Genomic DNA, 24,171 nt, shown 5'->3' with positions numbered 1-24,171 from the left:
AAACGGACATGTGTAACTGACCCAGAACCACGGGCACCGGCGGCTCCTCCAAACCCACTGCGTGTACACCCCACCACGTGGTTAGAAACAGCACTGAACACCTGCTCCTCAGAAGGCAATACCTTAGGCAAATAAAACTTTGGCTTGGGCAAAAGGGCCTTTGGAAAATGTGTTCAGGACAAAAATATTTCCCAAAAAGAAATGTTTGGGAGGCCCTTGGCTCCTAGGACCCGCTGGCTCCCAGCTTGGACCATCTGTACCTGAGAGCTCAGCTTCCGAAAAAGACCAGAGGCTTTTTCCTTGGGGTGGGTTTGGCTTCTTCAGCCCTCTTGCCCGAACCTGGAGATTCCTCACTGTTTGTGACTCACCCCACTGAGAATGACCTCATGCTGCTTCATGTCTCTATGCTTAACTTGGCCCAGATCAGGGGAAAAACCCTCTGGGGAAGACCTCCGTGGGGGATGACGTTCCCTCCATCATCCCCATCCCAGCACACGGGATGACTCAAGGCAAACAGGCAGCCAGTCACGGCTTTGTCTCTGAACACCGCGGGGGTTGCCTGGTGTGACCTTTTGCTCCGGCCATGCCAGTCTTTTGAGAAAGGTGACAAGTTTCACCTCACTGGACACAGGGGCTTTTCGCCCTGATGAGAAATGTCTCCAGGGCGAGGCTGACTCACTAATGCCGAAGGAGCCCCCCCACCCTGGAAAAAATTTTTCAAACTTTTAAAAAGAAGTTCTCTGCTGAGAATCTTGCTGCAGAGCATGCCAACGGTTTCCATAACTGGTTTCCCATCCTCCTGGCCAAAAAAGGAAAGCCATCTTTGAATGAAATTGCTTGTTCTGTTTTTAAGAAAACTTAAGCCAGAGAGGACTCTAAAAATTATTGGGGAGATTCTAAAGCCAGTTGTAGCCTGCGAAGCAAGTTAAAATTCTGTTTTTTTAGTTTGGTGGGGTTTGTTTGGTTTTGATTGGAGAGCCCATTCCTGACGCATTTGCAATAAATACTAATTTCCATGCTTCCTGTTGGATTAGGGGTGAAAAGAGTAGCCACTCCCCAAGTGAGGGCAGGAAAGCTCTGGGGACACAGATTCACAGAGGGGCTAAAGTTCTTTAAACTACAGGGCCCAGGAATGCCCTTTGGATAGCAAAACCACACACAGTAAAATGTTAAGAACACCGCAAAACAGAAAGAGAAATTAACACCTGGGGGAGGGGCAAAGGTGTCTTTTTGAAGCTGACATACTCATTAACTTATTATTTATTTTTAGGTGCACATGGAAGTGTCTTCTCCTGTGTCAAGACGTGGCCTTTCCAAGAATTGGGCTGTTGAGCTGAATTGGCCACCATCAGGGAAAACAAACAACAACAACAACAGAAAAACGCTGCTTGCCAGCTCCAGCCAACGGCAACGTCTGATATCCGTAAAAGAATTCATTCAAATTGCAGTTGTTCTCAGCAGCCCCTGAGGTCTCTCATGAATTCATCCTGGGGAGAGGGCCACGTGCCATCCAAGGAAAATGCCAAAGAGGGAAGGAAAAGAGAAAGAGAGCGAAGTCCTTGTGGTTTCGTTGTGCCCCCTGCCCTTTAAACAAATTATCAGGGATTTGCACACACACACACACACACACACACAGACTCTCTAGCTGCATTGTTGTTGTTTGTGTGCAAACAGATGCACTGGGGACCCGTCTAATGAGACTCCAAGAGGTTCGAATCTGCGCCTTGCTGGCTCCCTCTCAAAGTGCCGGGAAGGGAGCAGGCCTGCCGAGCAGCATCTCTTTTGTCAAAGAATCCCAAAATGATCTTAAGCTTTACAAACTAGAATCAGCTCACCACCCTACCTGAAAGAGGAGGAAAGGAAGATGATTGCCAGGGTTAACTCACCCAAGTTGCAAATGCAGGGAATGCGCTTTGCAGAAATCTAAAATATTCTTATCAGCTTTTAGCTATCCTCCCAAGCCCTTTCTCGGCCTTTTATTCATAAAAAGGCAGTTCGCACGGTGAGTAGAATTAAACTCCTCTCTGGTCTAGATCCTGTTCATTCTATCAGTAGAAATCAAGTGACACTAGCCACCCACCCCACCCCACCCCCGGAAATTACGGGCTCCATTAGGAAGAAAAGTAATTACTTACAGAGCAGCAAATTCTGTAAATTTGTAATTCAGATCTTTAGCACTGGCCTGAATGCCAGTCGGAATCCGGTCCTTGGCATAAATTGGTTTTCAGGGGAGCTTAACTCTTTCATTTCCCTCTCTTGGAAAGCCACTCACTGGAGACTCTTCACCTGCTGGCGCTTTACTGAGCCACAGTCGTGCCTGGATAGCAAATCAGGGCAATTTTATCAAAGTAAGGCTGACAGTAAGGCTTCCCTGGTGGCTCAGATGGCAAAGAATCAGCCTGCAATGCAGGAGACCTGAGTTCCATCCCTGGGTTGAGAAGATCCACTGGAGAAGGGAAATGGCAACCCACTCCAGCATTCTTGCCTGGAGAAGTCCATGGACAGAAGAGCCTGGCGGGCCACGGTCCATGAGAACACAACTGAGCAGCTAACACTTTCACTTTTATCAAGGGTAATGATAACAACCAGAGAAGGCACTGGTGCCCCACTCCAGTGTTCTTGCCTAGAGAATCCCAGGGACGGGGGAGCCTGGTGGGTTGCCGTCTATGGGGTCGCACAGAGTCGGACACGACTGAAGCGACTTAGCAGCAGCAGCAGCAGCAGCAGGGTACGAGGGCCAAGCTGGGGAGTCCATTGCTCCCTGTGATTCTCGGTCCCCCGAACAAAGGTTGGTTATTGGTTGGTTTTTCCATTTTTATCAGCTCGGACTGAGAAGAAGCTTGAGAAGTGTAGTGTGATTGTAAACAGTTGAGTGGGTGTCACTGCCAAGCGTGGAAGTCACCCTCACACCCAACGAGAGGAGAGGGCGAGTGACTTACCCTGTCAATTTCCTCCCTAAACAGGAGAGTAATAATAATGCACAATTCGCGGAGCTGCTGTGAGCGTGGATTGAGACGGAGCAAGGCAAACCCTTTGTGCAATGGCTGGTACATAAAAAAAAAAAAAACAGTGCAGGAGGGCTGTCAGAGCACCGGGAATGTTAGCACCGAGTACCTGAAAACTCCTGCTCAAGTCGGCTAGTTAATAGAGACAACAACAGTGGGGATATTTATCATCTTATGCAACAGCTGTTTTTTTACAACCTGGCTCTGATCCTCTGGGACTCAGCTCTGCCATGTCCCAAATGAGTTGACTTCATCAGTGCCAGACAAGGGAATTACAGGATCACTGTCATCAGTTTTGATTTATCATTTCCGTGAAACTGATGTTGAGAAGGTAACTATGATGATGCAGTAAGCAATAAAGCAACTGTGCGTATCAGTATTTTTAAAGTCTGCCATTCCCCAAGCCAGCCAGGTCCCTTCAAGTTCCTGACGGGACTTGAGCAATTATGATGCCTGCCCTGCAGGCCAGGGTTGCTAGACTGTGAGCCCATCAACATCAGGGACGTTGTCTCATTCACTGCTCTATCATCAACGCACAGTGCCTGGGCATGGTAGATAATAAATAGCCTCTGGATGGTTAAGTTGATAGATAAGGTTTTTAAGGCCAGATCCATTGGAAAGAGGGTTGCCTTACGCTCTAGCCTGACTTTAACTCCAAGTGTTTGATCACTTTAATCAGTCTTCCCTCCTCAGGTGCCCAGCTGAGTGGCCCTCAAAGTGTGGTTCCATAACAACAGCGTCACCTGAGAACCAATTAGAAATGCAAATTGTCAAGCCCCACTCCAAACCCAGGGGGAGCCAAGCAATGTGTGTGTTCACAAGCCCTCCAGGTGGTTCTGATGCAGGAAAAATTAAAAACCACTGGTCAAGGTTGAGCTCTGACTTCACTGAGTGTCAACCAAAAAAAGACCAGTTCTGAATGTGTAAAGATACTCACAGCTAACCTTGGATTTACTATCCCGGTCAGGTCTTGTGCTTCACAGGAATTCCCGTTTACCACCCAGTTTACAGGTGAGGAAACCAAGGTGAAGACAGGAGAAGCGACTCAGCCTGCGGACACACAGGTCAGAGCCAAGGTTGCAACCCAACTAAGCTCTTCTTAAAGGCATGTTTTTGTGTCTGTGAGAGATACACAGACACAAAGACGACTGTAATATAAATAAACACAGGGCATGGTGGCGCGTAAAGAAAGGCACTGCCTCGAGACTAACAGGGATGGAGCTTGGCCGTTTCGGACGGCTGAACTAACACATAAACAGTGGCCGAAGGGGATTCCAGCAGAACGGAAGTGCAAAAGGCCAGCGTTTACAGAGGGAATGGCAAGTAGGTCAGCATGGCTGGAGTGAGGCTGTGGGGAGACAGATAAGATGGTGAAGGCTGGAGAGGAGGAAGGACCAGGTCAACAGGGACATGCAGTTCTCCTGTGGGCAGTAGGGAGCCAGGGAAGAGATCTGAGCTGAAGGGTTACAGAATCAGATTTGTACTTTGCTGCAGGTAGATCTAATGCAAACTCAATTCAACTAATATTCACTGGATCCCTTGAGTGACCTGAACTACCAGACACCACAAAGTGTCATCATTTTACTTTTAAGCCTCCTCACAGAGTATAAGAAATACTCAGATAAAACCTCTAAATGGCTTTGGTCCTTGGAAGGATGCTTGAATGCTTATTTTCCAAGTGTCAGAAATGTGAGTTTGGAATTTAGCCCCATCGTCCATCTGATTACCCACATCTATGGCCCAAGGCTGTGAGATCTTTAGTTACTTTACCTTAGTTTGCTTCTCTGTAGAATGGAAATAATCAGAGAACTTAGACTTGATGAGAAGAGTAATGAGACAATGCATTTATAGCTTGTTAGTATCGTGTGTTAGTTGCTCAGTTTTGTCCGACTCTTTGAGGCTCCATTGACTGTCGCTCACCAAGTTCCTTTGTCCTTGGGATTATCCAGGCAAGAATACTGGAGTGGGTTGCCATTTCCTTCTCCAGGGGATCTTCCTGACCCAGGGATGGAGCCCAGATCTCCTGCATTGCAGACAGATTCTTTACTGTCTGAGCCACCAGGGGGATGAGATAACGCATTTATAGCTCGTTAGTAGACTGCCTGGCAAATGAGTGCTCAGAAAGCATACTGATGAGGATGCCCAGAACATCTGCCCAAGGTAGAATTTGTATGTCTTCTCTTTCAAGGGCTCAAAGTCCACCCAGTCCTTGGGACACCCTTAAGCTGCATCCCTGTCTCTCCCTGTCCTGGTAACCTGACTGTCTGGCTCATCCAAGGAAAGAGAAAGAAAGGAGGGAAAACATGTTGATTTTCCCTGGTGTCTGTCCCATTTGAAAGTAAAGTAGAATTGAGTAGAGGGGACTCAGGTCTCCCTTTAATTTTCCTTGGTTATCTGCTGATTAGCCATGTTGCCATAGTAGCAGATGCTGTGGACGCCTCATTGGTCCTCAGTCCAACTCTGAGTTCACCCACAGCCCTGATAACGTCCCACTTCAACGGTCCCTCCATTATTTGCTTTCCTTCTTGATGACTTCCTCCAAGGACTGTGGGAACTTGTTCAGTCCACATGCAGGATTCCTAGAAATGCCTGAAAGTTCACGTTTCCAGAAACCCCCTCAACCAAGCAGAGATGGAAGATGACAGATAAATAGCTCCACTTCTCCATATTTTGGGGGGTCTTCTACACATTTCCACAGGCGTCCCCAGCAAGAGCCCACAGTAGTAACACACTCACAAATACACCCTCCCTCGTTTGTGCTCCCTGGGACCCCTTCCCAAATAAACGACCTGCACGCAACCTCTTGTCTCAGGGTCTGTATCTAAAGCACAAACACCTGTGTCTCCCTTAGGCTCTCGTCAGGGGACCAAGTTTGTGCATGGTGGTTTAACAGAAGGGGGGTTAATACGGCACTGGTTTCAGAGGTGCTGGAAGAGCTGACAAGGCAGCCATGCGACAAGGAGGCCTTGCAGAGATGAGACACAGAAGGAAGCCGCAACTACTCTTCGGGCCAGACAGACAGCAGCTGGGGGTCTGCTCACCAGACCAGGGAACCTGTGGTCCTGTGGGAAACGGGGTGCCCTGTGGGGGGCGGCTGGGGTGGGGGTGGGAGAGGGGGTGAGGCCTGGGAGGGTGCAGCAGAGGAGAGGTTCGGCTGCTCTCCAGAAGCGCTTCTTTTGTGCTGACGGGAGGAAAAATTATTTTGGTGCAAGTGCCTCCCACTGGCTGACCTGAAGAAGAAGCCACTTGGCTTCTATGGATCTCGGGAAAGGTAGTTTGAAGGCAAGCCTGGAAAGAGGAAGTCAGAGCGAACAGGCAGAAGCCCAGCACAACCTGAGGTCCTGCTTTGAGAGAGAGAGGAAAAAAAAAAAAAACCAACCAGGGCTCAGCTTTGGTTAGGGCTCCTCCCTCTCCCTGGATCTACATATGTGAACATGTATGTTGCGGTCCCCTTTGTTACCTTCAGGACAGAGTAGACGTTAAGGATGCAGGCTCTGGGTCCAAAGGACAGGTTGGAATTCCAAGTCACTTCCCTCCCCACCTCGCTTCCCTGCGCTTAAAGCGCAGCCGATGGTGGAGGCCCCCCTCGCAGGTTGCATGGGCTTTAGGGAGACACCCTCCCTGCCAAGCCCTTGGCGCCACGCCTGGCGCATCGTAAGGACCTAATAAAGGTTCACACTTATCAGGACACTGAGTTTCAACCGTCGTTGGACTATCTGGACACCCATTAAAATTCCTGCTGAAACTTGTTTCTTCTCTTTACCACTCCATCCCCCAACTTCAAGTCTAGAATCTGAGACTGCCTCCAGTCTCGACTGCGCCGCCATTAAACGACAAAAATAAAACACTGAAAAACGTTTCCACTTTCACAGAAGTCCTGCCAGGACCGAGGAAGGAGCAGCCCTTCCCAACCCCTCTTGGCTCACAACCCTCCCTCGCAGCCCCCGCCCCCTCCCTCTCTTACCCAGTTGTTCACAAGTAGCTTAGCAGTTTTGAGGATACAAAAACAGGAAATTGTGCACCAGTCCTGACTAAAGCTAAAAACGCATGAGCAAACCCTTCATCGCACAGATTTCTTCAGCTCTCAGAAACGAGGGCCTTGAAAAAAATCAGGTCCCCTGGCCCAGATCTCTGGATTTGCTTAATCATTTCCTTTGCAAATGTGTAACTTCTTTAGCCATGAAGAAGAGATGGTGAGAAAGAGGGAGGCGGGAGGTGAAATGTTTGAAGTCAACCACAAGACAGGACAGGAAATTCTGGAATGGGGGTGGTGGTGGTGATGTTTCTTTCATTCCTCGGTGCCACAGTAGTCTCCGAGAGCAACTCTGGAAAAATGACCAGAATAGGAGATTTTTATTTTTTTGCTGTTGACTCTGACTCAGAGGGAAATGCAGACATCTTCATTCAGGGGATAAATAGAGATGATCAGAGCCAAGAAGACTCTGGGTTGTCCCCATCTGACCCTTTATTTGGGGTTTCCCAGGTAGCTTGATTGTAAAGAATTTGCCTGCCCATGCAGGAGACTCAAGAGATGTGGGTTCGATCTCTGGGTCAGGAAGATCCCCTGGAGGAGGAAGTGGCAACCCACTCCAGTATTCTTGCCCGGGAAATCTCATGGACAGAGGAGCCTGGTGGCCTACAGTCCACAGGGTCACAAAGAGGAGGACATGACTGAGCACACATGCACGACCCTTTATGTGATGCAAGCAGCAAACATTTCGTGAGAGCCTATTCCATCCTTGTCATTTACAGATATGAGGAGGAAGAACAATTTTAAATCTACAAACTCTTGCTAATATAGCTGTGATGGATATAAAGCAGAAACCCCCAGATCTAGAAGGAGAAATAAATTCACAATCGTAGTTGTAAGCTTCACCTTTCCTCTATCAGTAACTAAAAAACAAACCAACAAAGTTAGTAACAATTAAAAAGGTTGAATCAATATTTATAGAACAAGGCAACAAATAACTGCAAAATACATATTCTTTTTAAAGTACACATGGAATATTTACCAAAATTGACATGTGCTGGCCTACTGAGTAGGTCTCAGATTTAGAAGATGGGGTGGGCAGGGTGTGCTGTTGGATTGGATGTGAATATCAGAGAAAGGCTGGAGTCAAGGCTGACACTGAAGGACTCAGTGCTCTGAAGTCAGGAATGACTGGTTCACACATAATCAGCATTTTGGAAAGAGGAGTGTGTATATGTGTAGCAGTCATAAGATAGGCATATTTCTATGTGTGAATCAAGGTGGGAATGAACCTGTGTCCAACTGAACATGAAGCAATTGTTCAAACTTGGTTTCCGGAATATTCCCAGAGTGAAACAAGCCCCTGGTTTTATCACTGTCTTCTCAGTTTAAGTATTTGCTTGTCTTGTAAACTGAGTACGCATTATCTGTTTCAGTCTGGAATGGTGGACACACAGAAATAACTCTTTAAAAGTTCCATGTTGTTGACAAACACTTCTGAAAAAAATGAAGTGGATTACCCAATTCCTGGCCTCCTTTATTCATTGACCGATTGAGTATAAATTGTGATTCTGGGTCTGGGAGAGTGATAAGAAAAGCAGAGAACACCCCAGGATGGCTGAGGAGGCAACCACTTGCAAGGCCAAATATCAAAGAAACCTCACGTGCAGAGTTGTGTTCCATACCCTTGTGTGATAGGTTTGAAGTAGTAATCAAGAACACTCTGGGACTCGGTTCTCCTATGAACCATCTCTAAGACATTGGGCTTATATAAAACATCACTGTAAAATGGCAGTGATGTTATTGATAATAGCATCACTATAGAAGTAAACCAGATCAAATTCCCAGCCTGCTCAGGGCAGTGCTGAGATTAAGTTAGCACAAAATTAGCATTTGCAACTCTTATTGTTATGCTGCTTCAAATATTTTTATCCTTTAAAAAAAAAATACTGAAATTAAATTATTCTTTAAAGATTTCCCTGTGTTGTACAATATATCCTTATAGTCGCTCTGTACATAGCGGCTTGTGCCTCTTACTCCCCACCCCAGACTGTTCCTCTCTCCTCCCCCTACTGGCAATCATCGCTTTCTTCTCTATTTCTCTGGGTCTGTTTCTTTTTTGCTATATTCACTAGTTTATTTTTAGATCCTATAGATAGGTGGTGGTGTGCATATATGTATATATATACAAATATACCACGTATACCATATATATTTGTCCTTCTCTGTCTGGGTTATTTCACTTAGCATATACTCTCTAATCCCATCTTTGTTGTAGCAAATGACAAAATTTCATGCTTTATTATGGCTGAGTAGTATTTCACTGTATATATTTATACACTGCAGCTTCTTGATCCATCTGTGTTGGACACTTAGGTTGCTTCCATGTCTTGGCATTTGTAAATAATGCTTGTAATTATAAATCTTGTACTAGAGTTCATCTATCTTTTCAAACTAGTGTGTTTGTTATTTTTCAGATATATGCCCAGGAGTGGGATTGCTGGTAACTCTATTTTTAATTTTTTAAGAAACTTCCATGCTGTTTTCCATAGTGGCTACACCAATTTACATTTACATTCCCACCAACAGTATATGAGGGTTCCCTTTTCTCCACATCCTTGCCAACGTTTGTTATTTCTGTTCTTTTTGATAACAGCCATTTTGACGGGTATGAGGTGATCTTTCATTGTGGGTTTGATTTGCATTTCTCTGATGATTAGGAGCATCTTTTCAAGTGCCTCTTAGCCATTTGCATGTCTTCTTTAGAAAAATGTCTATTCAGTCCTTCTGCCCATTTTTAATATGGTTGTTTTTTTATGTTGAGTCATATGAGCTATTTATATATATTTTGGATATTAACCCCTTATCAATCATATCATTTGCAAATATTTTTTCCCATTCAGTTAGTTGTCTTTTTGTTTTCTTGATGGTTTCCCTTGCTGTGCAAAACTTCTAAGTTTAATAAGGTCCATTTGAAATCATATATGTTTCAATATTAAGGGAAAATAAAGACAAAGAATCCATGATAATCCCATCTTCCTGACTCAGCCTTATTTTTACATCCTCCCTTCAGATTTTTTTATATAGATTATTTCATAGTTATGAAAGTACCTTGCAAACAGCAGGTGATTAATAAAATGCCTAGTGACTGCCTGACTACCCAGTTCAATGCAAACCATTTTGTATTATGCTTTGTTCGTGTGACCAAGTCACTTCAGTTGTGTCCAACTCTTTGTGACCCTGTGGACTGTAGCCCATGAGGCTCCTCTGTCCATGGGATTTATCCAGGCAAGAATACTGGAGTGGGTTGTCATTCCCTTCTCTAGGGGGTCTTCCCAACCCAGGTGTTGAACTCACCTCTCTTACATCTCCTGCATTGGCAGGCAGCTTCTTTAACACTAGCGCCACTGGGGAAGCCCATGCTTTCTACACTTAAGTTATATGATATGATGTTATAGTTATAACATGTACACTCCACTTATGTTTTTTCATAAGATGCATGGTTATAATCTCTATGGCTGTAGGATTTCTCATATCAGTGTGTGGGCTTGGCTAAGCTATTTTTCTTTGCTATACTGTCGTGTGCAGAATTACTACAGATCACTCTGCTTTGAACTCCACCACAATGAATCATTCTATATATTCTGTGTTGCCATCTTTGTAAATTTCCTAAAATGATCACAGACTATAGAATTAAACATCCAAAGCTAAACTTTCAAGTTAGCTGAGCAGGGAGCCCCAAAAGATTAAACCAAAACGGGATCCCTTCCGTAAGATCAGGTTGTAATTAAATGAACTGCACAAGACGATAAAACCATGTGTGATCCTATTTTCATTTTGAGGTATTTGCTTTTCACTCTTTCAAAAAACGTTGCATGAAAACCCACAACTCCCTCAGCACAGATCAATAAAAGATATGAGTATTTTGATGTATTTATAAACAAAAACAATGGTACTTTCACTTTTAGTAGACTTTTTTTTTTTTAATGCTCATCAGACATCTGGTTAATCCAAAGATTGGCTTTAAAAAGCTGCAGAGAAAGATTCTCAGCTATGTACTACATTTCCTGAAGCAGAAGCCTTCTCAAATCTTAGGGTGTGTTGGGTGGGTAAATTTCTCTCTCACTGTGCTGGTGGAGCAGAGAGGAAGGGGCAATGAGGGCAGTGTACTTAAGTGAGAGGCACTCCCCTAGCGATCAGAGACAGTCTCAGCAGGGATGCGTGATGGCAAGTCTGGCGTCCTTGGAGCTAGGCAACCAGGGGCGTGGGAAGCACCTTTGCCAGTCACTTCCTTGTGACTGAAGGTATGTTAGCAGCTAACTGAGCAAGGCAGGATTCGGTCCCTGAACCAGAGTCCCTGGGCTTCCCTACGTAACATTACTCTCTCTCCAGATTGGTTGTTCTCCCGTTCTGGTTGACTCCAAAGTTCACTGGAAATGGAAAGAATGCAAGAGCGGAGGCCAAGGAGAAGGCTACTGCTGTGACTTCTTGGGAGAAGAGGGTAGCTGAGACTAGCGTCGAGGTGGTGAGAAGTGGCTGTTATCAGGACTTATTTGAATAAAACATAACGGGATAATACAACCTATGTGGACGCTGGTCATATACCTATAAGAGGGCTTAAACACACTGCCTAGCAGGTGTTAGTCACTTAGTCCTGTCCGACTGTTTGCGACCCCATGGACCGTAGCCCTCCAGACTACTCTGTCCATGGAATTTTCCAGACAAGAATACTGGAGTGGGTTGCCATTCCCTCCTCCAGGAGTTCTTCCCAGACCAGGGATCAAACCCAGGCCTCCCACACTGCAGGAGGATTCTTTACTGCCTGAGCCATCAGGGAAGCCGTCCTAGCAAGAAATAGTGCTCAATAAATTGGTTCAATGGCTGGAGCCAACCCAGTTACCAACAACAGACGCCAGCCTGGAACTGAGAGATTGCACTTTTCACAAGAAAATCTGCAGGTTACCAAGAGTATCTTTCTCCCCAAACCATCCTTTCTTATTTCATCCCATGAATGATGGCCCTAAAGTAGGGTGAGAAGAAAACAGGTAATCCAAGAACAAAAATCTACAGTCCACAGGGTTGCACATGTCCACTCTCTGTACTTTATCCTATTTAATCTTCATAGGAACCCAACATGGTGGTGATCTTTATCCCCATTTTGCACATGAGTAAACAAAAGTACAAAGAAGTTACAGAATTTGCTGGAAGCCACAGAACTGTTAGGTTTAAAAAAAAAAAAAAGTAAAGATTGCACATGGGTTTGTTTGATTCCAAAGTTTACAGGCTTAATCCTGAGGTCGTTTTGCTTGCTGCCAGGTTGGTGGGAAGAAGTGGGATTCTGCAGGAGGGAGAGAACTGCGCTCTGCTCCGTAATGTTCATACACATCCTGTGTGTTCCAGACGAATTCCAGGGTCCGTCCAAAGAGACAAGGACCAGACCTCTGCTGCCAGCCGGTGAGCTCCAGCCCATTCAAGTTCGGTGTTTTCTCTGATAAATAAGCACTCACAACAGCTCCTGGGATGGGAGGGGCGGAGGGCCTGATGCCTGTCATCCAGCGTTGGGGAGGCTGCTCCATTCAGGCCCTTTTTAACCGTGTGAATGCCGACACTTGATATTTAGGCAAAAAGGGGAAAGTCCCCCAAGGCTGCTTGGGACCCGCCTGTCGGCTTCTTCGCCAAACAGGAATCCTCCCTTGGCTGTTGTCCTCAGAGATGATTTTCCAATGACGGTTTTTAAAAACAGTTCTTTTGGGGAATTAAAAAAAGCAATCCTGTTTTCGATAGAAAATTGTAGTGTCAACAGAAATGCATGAAAAATAAAATCACCAATTTCCCCATCACCCAGGGAAAAGCACTGTTACCAAATGAATGCTTCCTTCTTTTTTCCCCTCACACAGATAGACTTATTTTGTAAACTACAAATGGACTCAACTGCACATAAAGTTTTGTGGCAAGCATTTTTTTGTTTGTTTGTTTGTTTTCTTTTTTTTTTTGGCAAGCATTTTTAAAATCAAACATTGGATTATCAGCATTTCTGCATGTTTTCCAATTTTAAAACTTGGAAATGTGATTTTTAATAACCACATAAAAGCCTACCCAGCTGATTTTTATACTAACATACTTAACCATCTCTCCGTTGGCAGACCTTCCTCTGTATCCTATTTCAAGCAACATTTTCTCCCCAGGAGTGTGTTCCCTTTATACAGATATCCTGGTCCTATCCCACCAATCAATTTTAATTTCCTGTCAAAATCTTTCTAGACTTTCCTACATCAGAAGAGTTGGGATGCAGGTCATAGGAGTGATCTTGAATCAGAAGCAAACCCCATGTGAAAGAGAAATCAAAATGCCATTTTATTGAGATTTGTAGAATCTACTATTGTAGAAGCAATGCCCTGTGAAAGGGAATCAAAATACCATTTTATTGAGATTTTCAGTCACCCCTGTTAAAAGCCAACCAACAAAGAACTTTCTCTCGTCTCCCCCCACCCCGCCCCCGCCAGGCCTTTCGGCAGCCTTAACAAGGCTCTTTCCCTTGGAGCTTCAGCATCAGTCCTTCCAATGAATGCTCAGGGTTAATTTCGCTTGGGTTTCTGCCTCTTAAACTCCCATTTACCCCTCAAGGTGCTGTCATCTCTTCGCCACTCCCTGCTACAACGGTCCTTGCAAAATGCCAGATGCATCATCCTCCACTTTCATTTAATTTCTCACTACATAAGAGATCCAGAAAGGCATTTTCCCAGTTACAATAATTAACAACTTAAACAGAGGTTCCCTGGTGACCACTTATCCCTCATCTTGGAAACTTTCTCCTTCGGCCCAGGTATCCAGTGTTGCGAACGCTGAGGGAAGGATTGGGGCAGCTTCGGGTCCTGTACCTGAGCCTGCAGACTGAGAGAATGCGTGAGCGGGAGAGAGAGAAGAGGCCGGTGTGGCTTTGTGCGGGGGTGTTTTGGTGTGTCTTACCCTTCCGAGTGCTTCTTGTGTCTCCACAGCTCAGATACACCACGGGCTGGAGTTTACTTACCTGTAACTTTACTGATGGACAGTATTAGCTGGCTTCTGGTTCCTTATTATCACAAACAAGGAAGCAGCAGAGAATATTCTTGATTCTATCCGTCTGGGCACTTGAGTGGGACTTGACTCCTCTTGGGAAAATCCTGAGAACTGACTCTCCAGGCCACTCTGCTGTGGTGGTGGTTCAGTTGCTGAGAGGTGCCCAAGTCTTTGCGACCCCATGAACGCAGCACGCCAGGCTCCTCTGTCCTCCACTGACTCCCGGAGTTTGCTCGGATTCATGTCCATTGAGTCGGTGATGCCACCCAACCATCTCATCCTCTGTCGCCCCCTTCTCCTTTTTCCTTCAGTCTTTCCTACTATCAGGGTCTTTTCCAATGAGTCAGCAGCACGCATCAGGTGGCCAAACATTGGAGCTTCAGCATCAGTCCTTCCAATGAATGTTCACGGTTAATTTCCTTTAGGATGGCCGCCGGGTGAGTCCTTTTCCCTGCTTATGTTCTCACACGTTGACTAGCGCCTGTCCCAGGGCGGCAGCAGCAGCCGACAGGAGCAGTCTACCCCAGTCCTACGCTGAGCTCTCCGGTCACGGCGTGCAGCAATACCACCCCCTCTTCTGCTTCTTCAAAAACTGGAATATACTTGATTTACAGTATTGTGTTAGTTCCAGGTATATGGCAAAGTGATTCAGTTATGTTTTTTCAGATGATTTTCTAATGTAAGTTATTGCCAGATACTAAATATTGTTCCCTGAGCTATACAGTAAACCCTTATCTATTTTTACTTCCTTAGTTAAATAGTTAAATAAAAACAACTAGTTAAGTAAATAGTCACTTATCTATCTTATGTACAGTACTTTCTATCTGTTAATCCCATACTCCTAATTTACCCCTCCACCCACCCCTGCCTTTCCCCTCTGGTAACCATAAGTTATTTTCTATGTCTGTGAGTCTGCTTTGAATGCAGATTCATTTGTATTACGTTTTAGATTCCACATATGAGTGATGTCATATAGTGCCTTTCTCTGACTTACTTCACTTGGTATGACACTCTTTAGTCCACCCAATGTTGCTGCAAATGGCAATGTTTCCATTTTTTTAATGGTTGAGTAATATTCCAGTGTGTGTCTATACATACATATATATATATATGGCACTTGGATTGTTTCTATATTTTGGCTATTGTAAACAGTGCTGCTATGAACACTGGGGTACATGCATCTTTTGAATTAGAGTTCTCATCTTTTCTGGATATTTGCCCAAGACTGAGATGGTTAGATCAGATAGTAGCTCTATTCTTAGTTTTTTGAGGAAACTGCATACTGTTCTCCATAGTGGCCGTACCAACGTACACTCCCACCAACAGTGCAGGAGGGCCCGCTTTCCCACACCTGTCAGCATCTATTATCTGTGGACTTTAAAGCTGGCCCTTCAGACCGGTGTGAGGCGGTGCCGCGCGGTGTTAGTGCTGCGACGAGCGCATGCCCGCGGCCTTCCTGCCGTCGGCGAGGGCCTGGCTGGCCCCGCCTTCGTGCTCCCGCTCTGCCATCTCAGACCATCCTCGGTGCCCCGCACCCCTTCTCAGAGTCTCACGAGCACCACGCTGCTCACCAAGGCGCCAGATGCAGCCACGTTTGATCAGAGCTTTGCCCAGCTTCATAAAATCTGACTCCACATAACCAAATCCGATTTCATGTAAACGTTCAGATACTGGGCTTCTCCTGAACCATCCGCCTCACCGGCAGAACTGGGTCTGCAGTTTCACGTGGAACTAACTGGTTGGGCCCAGCAGTGACTGTCACCATGGGGAGCTGGGGGCTCTGCCTCTGCCCCTCTTTTGCCGACCTGACCAGCCTCATGGCCCCACGTTCCTGCCTGGCCCTGAAGAGTCTCTAAGCCCAGAGCCACAGGCTGAAGCTCAACCTGTTAACGTGCTCGTCAGACCCTGCCCCATGTGGCCCCTCGTCCCCTAGCCCCGATTCCCAGCCTCTCCCTTCAACTTCTTTTTTTCCTTCTGACTCACAGAGAAATTGTTTCAGACCGGAACCTAAAAACCACTCAAACACCGTGACTGTCTTAGTTACTTAACCAACGTAGACACACTCTATTCACAGACCTCTTCCCTCTGGCTCAATAAATCTCTCCTCAAATCACTAATGAAGTTGAACTTGCTCTAGACGGTGTGTTTCAGGCTTAAGACACTCCTACAGAAGTTAGTTCTCAGGAGGATCCCATTCAGCTCAGGTCCTAATGGAAGAAGACAGAGGGGCTGACAGAAGAAGTCACACCTACGTCCTGTAGAACCCCAGGAGGCACGTGCCGAAGCCAATCACACAGCAAGAATGCATCCACCTCCAGGGAGACACACACACTCGTCTTAACTAACTGGTTTTCTGCCTTGATATATGTATTTAATAGTAGGCATGAGCTGTGTCTTTCTATGTGGGACTCATAAATGTCATTCATAAAGAAATCAATATTACTTTTGCAAAAGTAGATAAAAATTTTGTTTTAATTTGTTTTAAGATGCTTTGAATGGTCAAGCCTACTCAATGCCTAGGCATATTATTCTGTTAATAATATTCTTATTAACAGAATATCAACTTTAATGGGAGGGGAGGCTTTAAAAACTTCAGCTTTAAAAACTACATTTCCCAGCTTCCTTATCAAGTAGACCTGGCCTTTGAACACTTCATTGATGCTGGCCAATGAAAGCTCAGCTGGTAAAGAATCCTCCTGCAATGTGGGAAACCCAGGTTCGATCCCTGGTTTGGGAAGATTCCCTGGAGAAAGGGAAGGCTACCCACTGCAGTATTCTGGCCTGGAGAATTCCTCCTTGGGGTCACAAAGAGTCGGCCACGACTGAGCCACTTTCACTTACACTTTTCACTTGCAATGAAATGTCGGAAGTCATTGGGTGTGCTTCCCAAAAAGTTCCTTAAAGTTGGGGGATGGGATAGGGAGGAGTGGTCAAATCTCGGGTAATCTCTTTTTCCATTCTCCTTTTCTGCCAACTGAAAAACTATGTGACTAGGAAAATAAGACCCAAAATTTTGGTCTTAAAATCTATACTACACCCATGCTTCTGAATTTCTTACTAAATGGAAAAAATAAATCTTATTTAAGCTGTTGATATTTGGGTTTTCTTCGATAGGTAGGTAAACTATATTTTGAGGCTTCCCTAGTGGCTTAGACAGTAAAGAATGTGGGATACCTGGCTGCAGTCCCTGGGTTGGGAAGATCCCCTGGAGAAGGGAATGGCTACCCACTCCAATATACTTGCCTGGAGAATCCCATGGAGAGAGGAGCCTGGTGGGCTACAGTCCATTGGGGGGGTCTCAAAATGTCAGACACAACTGAGTGACATGCAAAGCTACTTTGAAGGGAGGAAATAAAGGGGGGAGTAAAACATTTCCCCCTCTTTCCAGCCACCAATAGTCATCAGAAGGGGCTAATTAAGGAAGAGCTGAAATAATATTACTTTATTCATAGTATTTCAAAAATTTAGAAAAGACAGAGGAACGAGAAATCAAACTGCCAACATTCATTGGATCACAGAAAATGCAAGAGAATTCCAGAAAAACATCTTCTGATTTATTGACCACGCTAAAGCCTTGACTATGTGGATCACAACAAACTGGAAAATTCATAGAGATGGCAATGCCAGACCACCTTACCTATATCCTGAGAAACCTGTATGCAGGTCAAGAAGCAAGAGATAGAACCGGACATGGAAAAAGGGACTGGTTCAAAATTGGGAAAGGAGGACATCGAGGCTATATATTGTCACTCTGCTTTGTTGTTCAGGCGCTAAGTTGGGTCTGACTCTTTGTGACCCCATGGACTACAGCACGCCAGGCTTCCCATTAACTTATATGCAGAGTACATCATGAGAAATACCTGGCTGGATGAATCACAAGCTGGAATCAAGATTGCTGGGAGATATATCAACAACCTCAGACGTGCAGATGATACCATCCTAAATGGCAGAAAGCAAAGAGAAACTAGAGAGCTTCTTGATGAGGGTGAAAGAGGAGAGTAAAAAAGTTGGCTTAAAACATTAAAAACTTAAGATCATGGCATCTGGTCCCATCATGCATGCATGAGTGTTAAGTCACTTCAGTCGTGTCTGACCCTTTGCAACCCTATGGACTGTAGCCCACCAGGCTCCTCTATCCAAGGAATTCTCCACGCAAGAATACTGGAGTGGGGTGCCATGCTCTCCTCCTGAGGAATCTTTCCAATCCAAGGACTGAAATCCCATCTCTCTTGTCTCCTGCATTGGCATGAGGGTTCTTTACCACTAGCACCACCTGGGAAGCCCCAGATCCCATCACTTTATGGCAAATATATGGGGAAGAAGTGGAAACAGTGACAGATTTTATTTTCTTAGGCTCCAAAATCACTGCAGACGGTGACTGCAGCCATGAAATTATAAGATGCTTGCTCCTTGGAAGGAAAGCTATGACAAAACTAGACAGCGAATTAAAAACCTGAGACATCCTTTTGCTGACAAAGGTCAGTATAGATAGTCAAAACTATGATTTTTCCAGTAGTCACGTATGGATGTGAGAGTTGGACCATAAAGAAAGCTGAGAGCTGAACAATTGATGCCTTCGAACTATGGTGCTGGAGAAGACTCTTGAGAGTCCCTTGGACAGCTGGGAGATCAAACCAGCCAATCTTAATGGAAATCAACCCTGAATATTCATAGGAAGGACTGAGGCTGAAGCTGAAGCTTCAATACTTTGGCTACCTGATGTGAAGAACAGACTCATTGGAAAAGACCCTGAAACTGGGAAAGATTGAGGGCAGGAGGAGAAGGGGATGACAGACGATGAGATGGTTGGATGGCATCACTAACTCAAAGAACAGGAGTTTGAGCAAACTCTGGGAGACAGTGAAGGACAGAGAAGCCTGGCTTGCTGCAGTCCATGGGGTCGCAAAGAGCTGGACATGACTTAGTGATTAAACAACTGAACAATGTCCTGTTTCAACATTTTCTGTCTTTTTGGCCACAAATGCAATCCGATGTGAAATTTAGCAACCACGCATATAATAAAGGGTGACGTGAAGAAATGACCATCTGAAATATCTAAACCCAAATCTTTATTTCCATTTTGGCCAAAAGCAAGATGTTCCTTTCAGTGGCAAGAGGCCCTCAACCTCCCACTTCACTGACGGTGTGACTCAGTCTTACTGCACTCCCAACGACATTATGGATTTTTCTGTATTCTCCTTTACTTAATAAATTCAAGATAGACCCACACATTGCAAACAGCTTATAATAGTCTTACTGTTTCTGGGCTAAATCGGGGATGCAGCCCTGGCCAGTAGCTATGTCCATGGATAACTGAATAATTGCTTCAATTCCCTGCTTGTTTCTGAGAGAGTGTCGGCCTGGCCTCTGGGCATGGCTGATCATTACTCATTGTCAAACTGAGAGTTTCAACGCTCAATGTGACCGTGTGTGCTATATCTGCTTTCTCCCTGGCAGATTATTCAAATACCATCGAGTTGAAGTCAAGTTGTCCCAGAGCGCACTGAATCTTGGCCCCAGAGGTCCCCATAGGAGCCCTTCCCTGAAGAGCTTCTTTTGCTATATTGTAATCTGTTTCTCAGTGAATATGTGATGATCAGATGCTTTCAGCCTGATTCTTTTTTCCTGCCTCATGTCCCCTGGAGATTCCGCTGCCTCCTTATAAAAGCCATGTGTATCTTATCTCTTCCAGTGCAGTTGCTAAAACCAGAAAGCAGCCTGGAAAACATTTCCCCAAACTGTACTGTTTTTTCTCATTTCTTTCTGACACCTCCAGATAACTTGTTAGCATACTGTCTTTCTCTATTGAGCCTTGCCCCAGTGGGTGTTTGGGGACTGAATGACATCACCTAGGAATTTATAATTAGAAACAAAAATGCTGCTTTCCAAATCTGTAACACCAAGAGACAACTGGAGAGATTTTAAAAGTTGTTGGTGAAACCTCAAAGGCAAAAGGCCTTTTCTGATCACGTGGACACTCTGACAGCTTTTAGGACGCTCCCAGGAAAGTGTTGGAACAAGCAGCCGCTGACCTTTCCAAGTGCTGCAGGCAGTGCCATATGCCGAGGCGGGCTCTCAAGACCTGGGGTTAGCCCCGGACACTGGACAGGAAGTGTCCCTGGGATCTCTGCTCTCCCAGGCGAAGCTCTGTTTCTCCAGGTTCCTGGAAGTCTCTGAGAAGTGTTCTGAGTTTATGCCACTGCAGACATGGAGCACAGTGACTTGATTATTAAGCTTTTATTTGTTCAACCAATTCTTATTGTGCTCAGTCACTTCAGTCGTGTCCGACTCTTTGTGATTCCATGAACTGTAGGCCACCAGTCTCCTCTGTCCATGGGATTCTCCAGGCAAGAATACTGGAGTGGGTTGCCATGCTCTCCTCCAGGGGATCTTCCCAACCCAGGGATCAAACCCGCATCTCTAATGCCTCCTGCATTGGGGGGCAGGTTCTTTACCACTAGCGCCACCTATTCATTCAACCAGTTCTTACAGAGAGCCTGTCTTACAAGTCTTGTGCCCGAGGACTTAGCTGCTGTCACCAGGGTTCTGGTCTTCGGCTACGAGTAGTATGACCAGGGCTCTGCTGTCTAGTATGTTAGCCACTGGTGGTGGTGGTTTAGTTGCTAAGTCATGTCTGACTCTTGCGACCCCATGGACTGTAGCTGGCCAGGCTCCTCTGTCCATGGGATTTCCCAGGCAAGAGTACTGGAGTGGATTGCCATTTCCTTCTCCAGGGGATCTTAATGACCCAGGGATGGAACCTGGGCCTCCTGCATTGGCAGGTGGATTCTTTACCGGCTGAGCTACCAGGAAAACCATTAGTCACTGTGAGTGTGTGCTAAGTCACTTCAGTCGTGTCCAACTCTTTGTGACCCTGTGGACTGTAGCCTGCCAGCTTCCTCTGTCCAAGAGATTCTCCAGGCAAGAATATTGGAGTGGGCTGCTATGCCCTCCTCCAGGAGATCTTCCCAACCTAGGGACCGAACCCGTGTCTCTCATGTCTCCTGCATTGGGAGGTGGGTTCTTTACCACTAGCACCACCACTAGACACATGCAACCTTGTTTAAATTTAAATAACTTTCCCTGGCAGTCCAGTGGTTAAGACTCCACCCTTCTACTACAGGGGGCCCCTGATAGGACCCCTGGTGAGAGAACTAAAGTCCTGCAGGCCCTGAAGTGGGGCTAAAAAATAAATAAATAAATTTAAATTAACAAAAATTAAAGGACAAAGTAATCTGCTAGGTTGTATTTGCCACACTTCAAATAGTCAGTAGCCATGTAGGGCTGGTGTTACCCTATTGGACAGCACAGATCTAGAACGTTTTTATCATCGTGTTAAGTTCTTTTTGGACAATGCTGAGCTAAAGAGTCTGCCTTGCCTGGCATACTCCAGAATTATTCGTATTGACATGTTGTAATCATTAATAACACCTCTTTTATTCTCAAAGTGTCAATAATAATTTATGAATGGACAGGAATTTCGCCACCATCTCCTCGAAGCCCCCGCCGGCCTGGTGCAGCTACAGTCTTTGCCAGGACCTCCCTGAGACCCCAAACCCTTCGCTTTGATGAACAAGTTGGCAGTGTCCCGCAAGACCCCTGCCTTTTCCCTGCTTCTCTGGCACCTGTGAAATTCAACATTTATCGACAGGGGAAAAAAAAAAATCCCAGTGAAGAAATTTTCAGTTCTCTCAAAGTGAATGATTTACTTGTAAAGCAGTTTCAGTTTTGGTTTTTAGTTCCCCTTTCGGGAAAAAACTCAGCTTGACCCCATTTGCCCTGTAGGGTGGGAGCGGGTCACACAAGAAGGTGAGGGGTGGGGAGGCCCCGCCCATCGAGCACAGGCCCCGCCTCTATCTCGGGGACCGGCGCTCAGGCTCCGCCCCCAGCCTCCTCCACTCCCCGCCCATCGCGCCCAGGCCCCGCCTCTATATCGGGGACCTCGGCTCTCGGCTCCGCCTCTATTTCGGGGAGCGGCGCTAAGGCCCCGCCCATCGCGCCCAGGCCCCGCCTTTAACTCAGGGACTGACACCAAGGCCCCGCCCACCGTGCCCAGGCCCCGCCTCCGTCTCGGGCCCGGCGCCCAGGCCCCGCCCTCAGCCCCCTGCACTCCCCGCCTCGGCCCCGCCTGTCCCGCCCAGCAGAGGGCACCTGCGTTTCCTCTTCTCGGTAAAGACGACACCAGCGTGAGGGACACTCTCCCTTTCAGTGTGACTTCTTTGTGAGCAGCAGTCCGAGGCCCCAGATAGCACAGGTCACTCTGGGGACACGGCGTCCGGGCGTGGAGACGAGAGCCGCGGGGCGCGGGCGGCGTGCAGGGAGCCGCACGTCCGCGGCGCCCAGTGCCTCAGCAGCGCGGACACCATTTTGCAGAACTGAGGAGGGCGGCCCGAGCCGCGCTCCCTGCGTCCGCGCCGCCGCGCGAGCGGGCCTGGGGCCAGCGGGCCGCCCCCGGGAGCTCCTCGCCCGACGCGGGGTCCGCTCTTTGGAGGCGCCCTGAACCCAGCCTTGGTCTCACACCCCTGCCGGGGAACAAGATGGTGGGGACGGCAGGGGCGGCTGTAGGAACCAGGGCCGGGCCGTGCTTAGCTGCCCTCCCGGACCGCATACCCACAGCGCAGCATCTACCTGTCCATCCAGCATCTCTCTCTTTCAGTCTTTCTCTGCCCACCACCTCTCCCCCATCTCTCCCCTCCCCCCATCTCTCTCTCTCTCTTTCTCCCTCCGCCCGCTCCCTCCACAATCTTTGTTTCATTCTCTCCTTTGCCCCTCCTGCCCCCCCATCTCTCTCCTCCTCATTCTTCTGGCACATTCTCTGCAGGCGTCTTCCCCTCCCCCCACGGGCGGGACCTGAAATCCCAGCTGATTCAAGGTCTGCTCTGGGGCCCCTTAAGGCTACCAGTTCATTACTGAGCATAGTTTATGATTTGTTTTTCTGTATCTAAGGGGAAGATGCTGAGGAAAGTTTGCGTTTGGCTTATTTTTGCCTCTTCTGGTGCCTTGAACATATTTATGAGGTTAAAAAACTCCTATCCAAATGGATGTCCAGAGCTGCTGCTAAGTCACTTCAGTCGTGTCTGACTCTGTGCGACCCCGTAGACGGCAGCCCACCAGGCTCCCACGTCCCTGGGATTCTCCAGGCAAGAATACTGGAGTGGGTTGTCATTTCCTTCTCCAGTGCACGAAAGTGAAAAGGGAAAGTGAAGTCGCTCAGTCGTGTCCGACTCTTAGCGACCCCATGGACTGTAGCCTACCAGGCTCCTCTGTCCATGGGATTTCCCAGGCAAGAGTACTGGAGTGGGGTGCCAGGAATTTTACAAAGAGCAGGATGTCCACTGCTCTTTGTAAAATTCCCAGAAACCTTTTGGAAGGGGTTTCTTGGCGGCAAACCCCCAGGACTAGTTGGTTGCACCGTTTGGGAAGAAGACGAGCCCGCGGCTGGACTCCTGGGCCCTTGTAACAGCCAGTGGTTGGTCGGCTGTGTCCCGTTTCCTTCTCTGTAATATCTGCCCTTTCGGTAAGGAATAAGCGACAGTGCAGGCAAAGGCTTCAGAAGGCATGTGGCATGGATTCAGTGAATACCAGCGAGTACTAGTTTATCATTTCTTTGCCACGAGCTCCCTCCACACTGGAGCTTGGCTTCTGAGCACACACGCTTGATGGAGGAAGCTTTGTATTATCTGAACCAAGCAGTTTGGCTCCACCAACTCCACAAATGCATTCTTGAATTTTATTAGCCCACCCCTGCTACACTGGGGAGGAAGCTGGAGTCCAGGGAGGCTGGGTGATTGTAACATCCCACAGCCACAGGCCGGAGGACCAGTGTTTGAACGTCCCTCCTTCTCTAAGGCCTTTCTATCTCTGATTACTTTTCACCTTAGGTCAAGTTATTAGGTCCTTATGGCTGAGATTTGTCTTGCCTGCTTATTGAACCTGAACTCAAACTGGCTTAAGCAAAATAGGAATTTATTGGCTCATATGGTTTAAAAATCTAGGAGTTCAGACATGGCTGGTTCCAGGACAGGGGCTCAAACCACTATCCACCAAGTTCATCTCTTTTTCTGCTTTACTTCATGTAGGCTTCACTCTTGGATAGGTTCCCTTTCTGTAGTAGTCCCTGGTAACCTCACATTAACATTC

The 24,171-nt window shown here is 46.7% G+C and overlaps 1 long non-coding RNA gene across 1 annotated transcript; it reads right to left on the bottom strand.

Annotated features, from left to right (window-relative positions):
- Positions 1-418: 418 nt before the first annotated feature.
- Positions 419-22,689, bottom strand: LOC122681388. The gene is made up of 3 exons (XR_006336954.1): positions 22,183-22,689; positions 6,970-7,330; positions 419-2,317 (listed from the first exon to the last, which is right to left on the bottom strand). It is a non-coding gene; the product is annotated as an uncharacterized LOC122681388 (long non-coding RNA).
- Between the last annotated feature and the right edge of the window lie 1,482 nt (positions 22,690-24,171).

Source organism: Cervus elaphus, chromosome 23, assembly GCF_910594005.1.
Source record: "Cervus elaphus chromosome 23, mCerEla1.1, whole genome shotgun sequence".
Taxonomy (NCBI): domain Eukaryota; kingdom Metazoa; phylum Chordata; class Mammalia; order Artiodactyla; family Cervidae; genus Cervus; species Cervus elaphus.
The sequence above is the reverse complement of the archived record's forward strand: the minus strand, read 5'-3'. Positions and strand labels throughout refer to the sequence as shown.